This window comes from Mus caroli, chromosome 14 (assembly GCF_900094665.2).
Source record: "Mus caroli chromosome 14, CAROLI_EIJ_v1.1, whole genome shotgun sequence".
NCBI classification, from domain to species: Eukaryota; Metazoa; Chordata; class Mammalia; order Rodentia; family Muridae; genus Mus; species Mus caroli.
Window position 1 is genome coordinate 81,865,351 of NC_034583.1, and position 11,224 is coordinate 81,876,574.

Genomic DNA, 11,224 nt, shown 5'->3' on the forward strand with positions numbered 1-11,224 from the left:
GACATTCTTTCTCCAACAAGGTCATAAGTATTAATCCTTATAATCTTTTCAAAGAGTTTCATTCTCTGGTAACTAAGCATTAAATAATATGAACCTATCGGGGAACATTTTTATTCTAACCCCCACAATGAGAAGTCCACAGAAATTCCATGGTAGCTTTGACAATTTACATTCCCAACTAGAACAGGGATTATGCAATTCCCACATCTTTACCACTATTTTTTTATATTTATTTTAATGAGTTATTGAAAGCAGTTACAATTGTATTTGCATAAGGTATAGAGAAGTTACAGTTTTCAAATTCATTAATATGCATATTTTTGTTTTGGTTAACTTCCTATTAATTAGATAGAATTATGCATTTCATTTTGATATTTTTATACTTTTAAAAAAAAATTAATCTTTTATTTTTACACTTCAGATTTTATATCCTTCCTGGTCCATGAGGATGTTCCCCTACTCCCCAACCTACTAGATTTCCCCACTCCCTGAAGCCTTCAATCTCTTGAGGGTTAGGTACATCTTCTCTAACTGAAAAAAAGACCCAGCAGTCCTCTGCTATATATGTATTTTACCAGATCTCAAACATACGATTAAAACTGATGTTTGGGATGATGCAGAAACTTACTGTCTATGAGCATATAACATAGAAAAGAAAGTGTAACACACAATTAATCAATTTTACTGGATTATGTTTAGTTTTACACTTAAATGGGATGAGAAAAGCCATTTGTGATTGTCTATTGTAGAAGAAATTTATCCTGAATTTATTTTTTAAGTAATGCTCTTTCTGATACTACAACGGGATTACTTAGGAAATTTTAATGTTGTATAGAGAAAATTCAGTATGTTGAAACATGCTGCTATTGTTAAAATTCAGCACTCATTTATTAGCATTCAGTTCACCCATACAAAGGTCGTTATGAAATGACAGTATATATGAGGAGGCCAAGGTAGCTCTTCCATGGCTCTCTCTATTGAGGTTGCTGACATTTTTGCTTTTGCTTTTGTGCTTGTCTGTTTCTTTGTTTTCTGATTTCTTTTCAGGACACTGAATATCGTGCTAGAAAATGAGGAGTTTATTAATTGCGCTCAAATGCAGAGCATTATAATTAGAATTCAAGTTAAAATTATCAATTATACTCAATCAGAAAGTGAAGAGAATAACTGAATTTTAGTTCACCTCTATGATTGTTCTGTTTTGTTTGTTTTTGTTTTTATTTCTTTAGTGTTCTACACATTTTATCAGAATTTTAAAACATAAACATTTTTGTAAAAATAAGGGAAAATCTTTCATCTATTTTCCATCTTAGAAACAGCATGATGAGAAAAAACAATTAAAAGAAAAATATCATATCCATAGTAACATCATATTATAAAGAAAATAGATGGCAAATTTAGTTTCTTATTTCACCACCAATGCTAGTTTGAAGTTTAAAAAGTAGCAACTTACCTAGAAAAGAAGAACAAAAACTCACCAGTGAAGCACAAAGGAAAATGCTAAAATGCCCTCATTTATTACTATGAGGGTAAGATGTCTCCTACTGTTATTAAATGTTTAATGTAGCTGTTGGCAGGTGTGTATAATGAGCTATGTTTCATGTCTAGAAGGTTGCTAATGGAACTATTTCTTATTCACCTATTGCACAATGTGGAAATCATGTCTGAGCTTCAAAAAATTCATTATCAGCCTATTCCATTTATGTAAAGACTGGCCCTGGCATACAGAGGTTTAAAATTTTGTTCAATTTTATTTGCTTTGAATAAAGTGGACATTTTCAACTGTTAAGAAAAAATAAAACTTAGAGTGTAGGAGATTTTACTGAATAAAAAAAAAATGTTTGGTTATCAAAGGTCAAGTGTGGAGAAAGGTAGTGGTTGTTTAAAAATATTTTACAGGACTTACTTAAGACTAAGAATTCCTTGTAATCTTACCTGCTTTTCTATAACTTACTGAATTAATTCATTTTATTTTGTGTTTTTAAGCCAAGCAATTGTTTAATTCTTTCAAATGGTTGTATACCAATACACATTGTAGTTGAAAAAAGGAGTAAAATAAAATATTATGACTGGAAATATAAAAAACAATATACAGGACAAAGTATTTAAAAGTTTTGTAACATGTGGTTTAAATTGAATAGTCTTTATCTCTAGTATATGAATATACAATTTATTTACACTCTATTGGGAAAAAGTCAAAACAATCATTCTCAAGGATTTTTTAATCCTGAGATTCAATAAAACATATAGTCTTATAAAGCATGGCAATTGAATTGGAGTTCAATGATTAAGCCAGCTTAATAGAGAAACATACCTTAAAAGTATACCTAAGGAATGAACAATAGATATTAAGAACACAACTAGTATATATATATATATATATATATGTATGTATATAACACAACTAGAATATATATATATGTATATATATATATATATATATATATGTTTTATATATATATATATATATGAAGAGGACTGGAATCTTCTCTAGATTTAAGAGCAATTAATAAAAACATGAAAATTTGGGACTTGCCTCTGTGTGGCCTCCTCCTTGTCTCTGTCATACCTGTAAATTTCTCACTATTGGTTTAGACATAAAACCAGTAAAAGATGACTTCTTTTCAATACTAAAGTATAAATAAGATTGCATTTGCTTTGCCTTTTCAATACATAAATTCAGTAACTCAGGACCAGCTGATAGATTTGAGTGGAGAATACTCCCCTAAGACATGGTTAACAGCCCTACCATTTTCCAGGAAGCTATAGCTTATCTATTAAAACCCCTTAATAAATCAGGTCTCCAGGAATATCATTACATGGATGACCTATTAATATGGCAAGATAAAAGGCAAGATCAAAAATTAATCCTAGTGAGTCTTTTAAAAAGGTGATTAAAAAGCCCTAAAAGAAAGACCCTTTAAAATAACAGAAGATAACACCCAGCTCATTCCTCCCATCACTTTTCTAGAAACAGAAATTAGCCTAACCTCAGTCTGGTCAGATCTATCTATTATTGACCTTCCCAATCTGTTAATCTTGAATATCCTACAAAATTTCCTAGGAAATATTTGACTTACAGCTTGGCTCACCATAACAATCAGCAATTTAGAGCTTCTCTTTGACTTACTTAAGAATGACAAAAACCCCTCTTCTCCTTGATTCCTGACCCAGCTGCCAGGGAAATCTTTTGTCCTATTATTCCAGGTCCATTCTTCCCCAAAGGTAGTTGGAGCATTATATCAACCTCAGCAGGTCCATACACAAATAGGGGGAGTGCCTTGACTACTCACTGAGGTTGAAGCTTTATCTAACTTGATAAGTACAGAAATCAAGCACATCTTAAACATAATAGGTAAAGGACCTGATCTGTTTGTTTTCTATGCCCCCTTCTCAGACACTCAGCAGCTCCAGAGAAGCCATCCCTCTTTTGCTTATGGCCTCATAGTCTTTCCAGGAAAGCTAGACAACCACTATCCTAAGAGTAAGTTGCTAGTCATGATACTTCTCTTTAGATGGCTCCCTCCTTAACTATTCTCTCAGTCTTCTGTCTCAAGGACTGCACAGCTTTTATGGGCATAGCAAAAAGGATATACAAGTTGCAAAATACAAAGGAGACACTTGCCCTTAGTCACATTTTTTTCTACTCACTGATAAATCTGCCCAGTTTGAAGAACTGTATGTGATCTACTAGTCTTAGCATATCTAAAAGAATCATTTAATTTATATTCAGGCAACATTTATGGAGCTAATTTGCTCCTCTAGATAGCTCTTCCTATGTCAGACTTGATGATAACATCCTTTCTTCTCGTAGTGCTTTGAATAGGTTTGGACCCCAAAGACTCATGTGTTTTAATGCTTGGCCTATAGCAAGTGACACTATTAGGAGGTGTGTCCTTCCATCTTGTAGAAGGAAGTATGTCACTGTGTAGGCAGGGTTTGAGGACTCTAAGTGTTCAAGCTCTGCCTTCTGCAGAAGAGACAGTCTCCTTCTGGCTGCTTTGGATCATGATGTAGAACTCAGCTCCTTCTAGATCACCATGTCTGCCTGGATGATGTCAGGCTTCCAGTCAATGATAACTGATTGAACCTCTGAAACTATAAGACAGTTATTAGAATTATCGTGAACATGGTGTCTTCTCACAGAATTAAAACCCAAACTAAGTCACTCCACTGTTTAAAACAATTTAACATATACTTTAAAACAATTTAAAATATACTTTACAGAAGGACATGCCCCATTTTCATCAGCCATATATGATCACACTCATCCCTTCCCAGGCTGCTTTATAATGGTAATGCCATTGCTTCTTGGCCTTTTGGCTAAGATCAAGTGTAGTATAATGGTAATGCCTTAGCTGACAAGATTGTCTCAATGAAGACCTTTTATATGTCAGTGCTTGCTGCTTAAGAATTCCATCAGTTGACCCATATTCACCTGAAAAGAGTATAACTCAAATTCCCCAAGACCCTCAATAAATACCTTAAACATATTCTAAAATGTGTTTTCTTTATGCCTCCCTAATCCTTTCCCCTGCTATACAACAACTGGGTACCAACTTCAGGGGCCTTAAGGCCTGTTCTCTCTGGCAGATTGACATCATCCATATCAAATCTTTAGGTAGTCAAAACTTTGTATTCATTGCCATAGGAACATATTCCCATTTCACCTTAAGCCACAGAACAAATGAAAGAAAACTCAAAGAAACTGATTAAGCAAATGTTCTCCAATTTTGCCTTCATGGGGTGGGTCCCTCTCTAAATCAAAACTGATAATGGACAAGTGTTGTGATAAATCTCCTCCCAAATATGCCCCAGCAATGAAAACACAACACAGTTAATATGATTATATGTGTGCCTAAATTGGGCAGATCTACTGCTACACTACCATCTTCCACAGCTTATGACACCACTTAGAACTTGCGGTTTCTCCAGGCCATGTGGTTCTGCTCCCCTTTTTTTTCTTCTTCCATTTTCTCCTTCTTCTCTCCCCTTGCCTTCCACTCCACCTCTCTCTTATCTGCCCAACCATCAGCTCTACTTTATTTTACAAATTAATGTGGGTAGCAGGTTTACAGGAAATCGCCTGAGTGCTGACTCATTCCTTGTACTAAACCACTCACAGGAGAATGGAATTGACATCAAATATAATTAGTCCCAGGGCTATGCACAACAGACAAGCTTTTGAGAGCCTCCAATTCCAAAATTTCTGCAAGATTTGGAAAATTGTTCAACATACTCCTGGGCATACACTCACAATCCTCAGTCCCAAGCCATCATCTAAAGAACACACCAAACACTAAAAAATAATTAAACAAATTACAAGACATCCTACCACCAAACACTCAATTAAACTTGGCATTATCAACACTCATTGTGTTAAATATCAATGCTACCAGTAAGACCCTTCTGATGTCTGTGCCTGGAGTCAGCCACCATATATACCAACCCTAATGGTCAAATGGATGGACCCACTTGAGAGGTGTCAGAGAGAAGATCCTCTGCTGACAGTAGGAATCACTTTGTATCTTCCCACAGGACAAACCTTGCCCTGTCTGGGTAGCAGTCCACATGTCCAATAAGATGCTTTCAGTCAAAAAGATAGCATGCCTGGTGATCACAAAAGACAAAAGGGAAATGATTCAGGCACTCAAAGGGATGTAAGCAGATCACCTGGAAGGATCTTAAAGGCCTCATTGACACAGCCTGATGTAGCTCACCACCACCACCACGAAGCATCTTCTGTCATTCTAATGGCTGTTTTTACCCATTACCAATGGCTTAACACCAATGCTTGGGTTAGCCCTAACCCAGTAACACTATACTCTCATAATTTTCTGGCAGAAAAACACCAAGGTAGAAATCAAATACTCAAGATCGGAGATTACCCACTAACAGGGTGTCAAAAAAAGTGCCAGAAAGCTTGTGATATGCCCAAATGACAGCGGATATGTTCCAGATGTGTATGCTTGCTTCCTTTCCAACAAAGAGACCCCCTCATTTCTCAAGGAGGCTCGTACATATGGGGGGCTGTCATTATTTCAATCCCTACAAGATACAGCAGACACCGACTGAAGAATCAGCTCATGCCAAAGCAGGAGAGATGAGATCCATTTATCTCATGAAGAGTGAGGGTGACTGCCATAATATGTATGACAGATCCTTGGCATTATCTCAAGTATACTGGGTGCAGGCAAGAAGGTCTATCCCAGGGTGTTTGCTAGATACCCAAATGCTGATTTTCATCTCTTGACTGCTTGTACCCACAGCCTGTGTTGATCCATCATAATATTATTTTACAGGAAAAATAAAAGAACAAATGGAGGAACAAACAAAATTAACATCATATCAGAGTTGATATGTTTAGTATGTTGGTGACTTCCTCCCATTTGACATTCACACCCAAATGTCTCTCACTGTTTCTTTGTACCTCTAGCCCCCTCCCCCGCTTGCTGCTGTACCCAGAAATGCTTCTGTGAATACATCCACCCAAAGAAATGATGCCAGTTCAGACCTTCATGATATCCTTCTCCTTAATCAGACATCTACTCTATCCATCTGCCCCTTTTCTATACCTGCACCAACAGACTACTGATACACTGCCAAAGTGCATTACCCCTTTCTTCTTTTGCTGTAAGGTAATCCCCTGCATTGACATCCCTTTGTCTGGGTATTGCAATCCCGAATGTGATTACTTCACAGGTTTAACTCTAAGAAGAGTCAGCCCTTCTTCTACAGACCAGACAGAAATTCCTTCCATTGTGACTTGCCATCTCCCTTGGATCTACAGGAGCCATGCCAGGTATCATCATACAGACTAACCATCTAACTGCAGACTTAATCAGGCAATGACATCCACAGCTGTCAGTCTAGACTCCCTCCAGCGACAGAAGAACTCTCTTGATGAGGTAGTGCTCTGAAACACTAGAGTTAATAACTGCTGAACATGAGGAGACGCGCAGGCGCTACGTGATTCAGCACAAACATCAGGCATATGATAATTAGGTTCTGTGTTATGGCCAATCAACCTTTCCCACCTGTAACCCCAAGAACACTTTATAACCTGCCTTTGCAGCAATAAAGTAGAACTGTCTCACTGAACCTGTCTACTGAGGTCCTTCTCTCAATGATCCTCCAAAGAAAAGGAAGACACAATCATCAAAAAGCATCTAATAGAAATAACAGATCCACCTGCAAGCAGGTCACCAACGTGGATCAGAGGGTTTGTAGTTGGGTTGGCGTTTACCTTTATCCTTTTGTCTCCAGTAGTAAGAACACTAACTACATAGCAGAGATAACAGCTTTCGGTAGACACCTGCTTAGCTTCTCCCTTTTTGATGTGGCTTGTAGGTATTGTCTTCATCATCAATTGTCTTTGGTTCTGTTTCTTCTGTTTGTTTTGTCCTATTCTATTTATTTATTTTCATCATACCTAAATTTATTAATTGTAATACTATTTATATTTAGTACTACTATTTATATTTAGATGCCTGTTTATATCCTAATGAGTGAAAAATAAAAGTTGTGCGTTTTCGTGGGGACAAAAGTGGGGAGGACCTGGGAAAAGTTAGGGAGGGATGAGCATAATGTGAATACATTCTATTCAAAAGCTGTATTTCAATTTCAAAAGGTAAAAACTCCCATCAAACAAACAAAAGATAGATATATTAAAATTAAGAGTACTATAAGGCCGAGGAAGAAATGCGAATGAATTAAACAGGTTTATTTTTTTAATCAGATTCTTTTTTTATTAGATATTTTCTTCATTTATATTTCAAATTCTATCCCTAAAGTCCACTATACACTTTCCCTGCCCTGCTACCCAACCCACCCAATCCCACTTCCTGGCTCTGACGTAGTCAGAAGTGGCACCAAGTCACTTACCAAAAAGTAATGTTTCTCTTCATTTTACATAATACACACTAAATTATTTGTCAATGAAGAGGTTTATTATTGATGCCTTAGCCTTCGCCACCCTCCCCCACAACAATCATTGAGGGTAGTGGATAAGGCACAATGACACAGATTCCAGGAGTCAGATGAGAAGCAGAAGCAGACTCATTTATTGAAATAGTGAGGGGTATATTCTTACTCTCTGCCTATATCTCCTAGGTCCTTAACTGCATTATGCATTTTGCATAATCTCAGCTTGGAAAACTTAGGCCTCATTAGAAACTCAATTTCGCATTCTGTGGTATTCAGTTTCATTGGAATCATAAAATGCCATATATTTTCCTCAGTTTTTATAAAATAAGTTTTTTTTTTAAATACGCTTTCCCAGATTCTCTACAAGTTGAAAATATTAATTGACAAGTTCTGTGCTGTTTTTTTTCTTTCATTCTTATTTTCAGAAGTAGGCATAACTTAAAACAATATTTTTACACCACATAAATCTGTTGTTTTTGTGATGCTATATATAGTATGTCCAACATATACTTATTCAAGAAACATTTATCCAGAATCAACAATGTGCTTGCTCCCTCATATATTTCGAAGTAAAAACATGACAGCTTAAGTCAGAAAAATAACACCACATAGGTAGAGAGAGAAATAGCTAAATTCCACATGATAGATTGTACTACCTATAGGAATATGTTCCCAGCCTTCCTCTAATGCCACGATGACGATCACATTGCTTGGCGTGAAAGACAAGATGTCTCTTTAAAACCACAGTAGCAAAGAAGCCCTGAAGTAGACTGAGAGAAAAACTGTCAAGGCCCCTGGACTGGGAGCAGAGTAACACATGAGGGGAAAGTAACTTTACATGCGGCCAAATTAAAATAAGACAGAAAAACAACTAGATAAAAACTAGATCATAAATCTATTGGACACAATTAGTAATCATTCAATTTAGACAGTACTACTTGGTTTTCTAAGTAATATTTAATTACCTGATATGCCAAGTTTTGTCTTTAGGTAAGTTACATTTTTTACTTGAAATTATATATATATATATATATATTCAGATTCGATTATGTCTCAATTTTAGTTATATCAGAAAAAAGTATTTAGTCCTTCATAGATCCCCTTGACTTCCTCAGAGAGTGCCCAGTGGCAGATGAAAGGCAAAACTTGTGTTTGTTGTTGTCAGACAGATAGCGCCATAGGGTTAGAAATTTGGGGTATGATGTAGAGAGAGATAGAAATTGAGAACAAGTAGGAGATTATCTTAAAGATTACCAAATGAGATCAATAGAAAACTATGCCATCATATTAGCTATAAACTTCAACTGAGTTATTTTATTAGCAATCAAGAGTTTTAAAAAGATGAGAATGTTTATAAGTTACATAGCAGTAACTGTAATGAAAGTAAAAGAAATTCCTAAAAAATTAAATAACTCAATTAGATTATCAATGAATTGTCTTTTTTCTCAGTATTTTAATTTTTATATTTATGTATTTATATATTTATTTTGGTTAAATGAAATATCTTACATTCTAATATAGCTATGATGAGTTCTGTCAATTGAGCTAAATACATTGATTTTTGAAACACAAGTTACATAAACTAAATAAATTAAATTTAGATGCATTTCATCATTTTTATTACTTAATTTCATATTTATTTCATAAAAGTATTCTTTTGATTACCTATTCAATATTAGAAGTTGCAAGTCCTCATTCTGATAATCTTTTGGGATTAATTATTTTTCAGATTTAAGTAATTAACTCTTCATAATTTAGTAATTTTTAAAGAATTTTGTAAAATTGAAATAACTAAGTAACTAGAACATTACTAGTATAGCTAATCTTGGGTTTAGATTTCAGTCATATATATATATACATATATACACACACACACACACACACACACATATATATATATATATATATATATATATACATATATATGTATATATACATATATACAATCTATGGGTAATTTCACTTTTTTTCCTCTTTATTTTATCTTTAGAATTATATTTAACAGGTAACACACACACACATACACACACACACACAAATACATGTAGAAGCCATGGTGAATATTAAGTGGAGTAATTTCCACCCAGAAATATATGTGCCAAGGTCAATTCCCCCTTCATTTTTACTGCTCAAGTCTTGCAACAACAAAATCAATCCAACACATGGTTTCCCATCTCAAATTAAATTCTGAACTCAGTTTCTTTTTACAAAATACACTGCTTTACTTCCTATATTTATAAATATTTTTTTCCAGATAAAGCTGATCTCCACTTCTTCTTCCACCTTTATAGATCGGTCTCAGAAAACTGTTTTTGTTTTGTTTTGTTTTGTTTTTTACCACAGGTCGTTATTCTGCAAGGTTCCTTTGCACCTCATCTTTCTCCCTTCCTCTCTCAAGTGATCTCCACAGCTGACCTCTTCCCCACCTCCTCTGCTTCAGGAGGCCTATTCACCATTTCTCAAGCAGCTAAGAGAATACTTTTCTGTCAATTAATTTTCATTTCTGCACCCTGACAAATTCAGTAACATGTTAAGCTTTTGTTTTGGCCTTTTATGGACTTTGAATTTGTCTGTAGGAAATGTTGTATGATAAAGTAAGTTTATACCTAAACATTTTGTACCTAAATATTTTGATTTACAACTTTTAGAATTGCATTACCTTTCCATATGAATGAGTGAAGACATTCCAAGAAAGAGTAGAGAAAAAAGGGGGTTTAATACTAGGATTGTCAGGTCCTACCATATATTAAGTATATGTTTCCACTACAGTGTATATACTGTGCTAAGACTCATAATGAGCTACTTGTCTGTTTTGTGGTGATATATCCAAGAATTTAAACTGTGTCATAGTGTTCTCAAAAGAAGTAAGTGACAAGGATGACTGTCCTTGTTTGGGATCCATTGCTGTGAAGAGAAACCATGACCATGGAAACTCTTATAAAAGAAATTTGGGGTTGCCTTATAGTTCCAAAGGTTCATTCCATTATCACCGTGGAATTAAAGATGGCATGGTTCGGGCCATCTTTAAATACAGTGCTGGAAAGGGAGTTGAGAGTTCTACATCTTGATCCACAGACAGAAGGCAACTCTGTGGATTGCTGCTTGCATTTTCTGGTCCTTCAAGAGGGATGCCCATACTAAGGTGAGGTCAGGTGAAACTGGTCAGATAAGGTTAGAGCCTGTGATTGGACAGTAGAAGGAAAGGCTGAGCTGAAAGGTTGAGAAAGAGGGGGAGGAGAGGAGAGAGAGAGAGAAAGAAGAAAGAAGAAAGAAGGAGAAGGAGGAGGAGGAGGAGGAG

At 35.4% G+C, this 11,224-nt stretch overlaps 1 pseudogene; it reads left to right on the top strand.

The window, feature by feature from the left end:
• The first annotated feature begins 4,303 nt into the window (after positions 1–4,303).
• On the top strand, positions 4,304–4,464 carry LOC115029349 (annotated as a pseudogene).
• Positions 4,465–11,224: the final 6,760 nt, after the last annotated feature.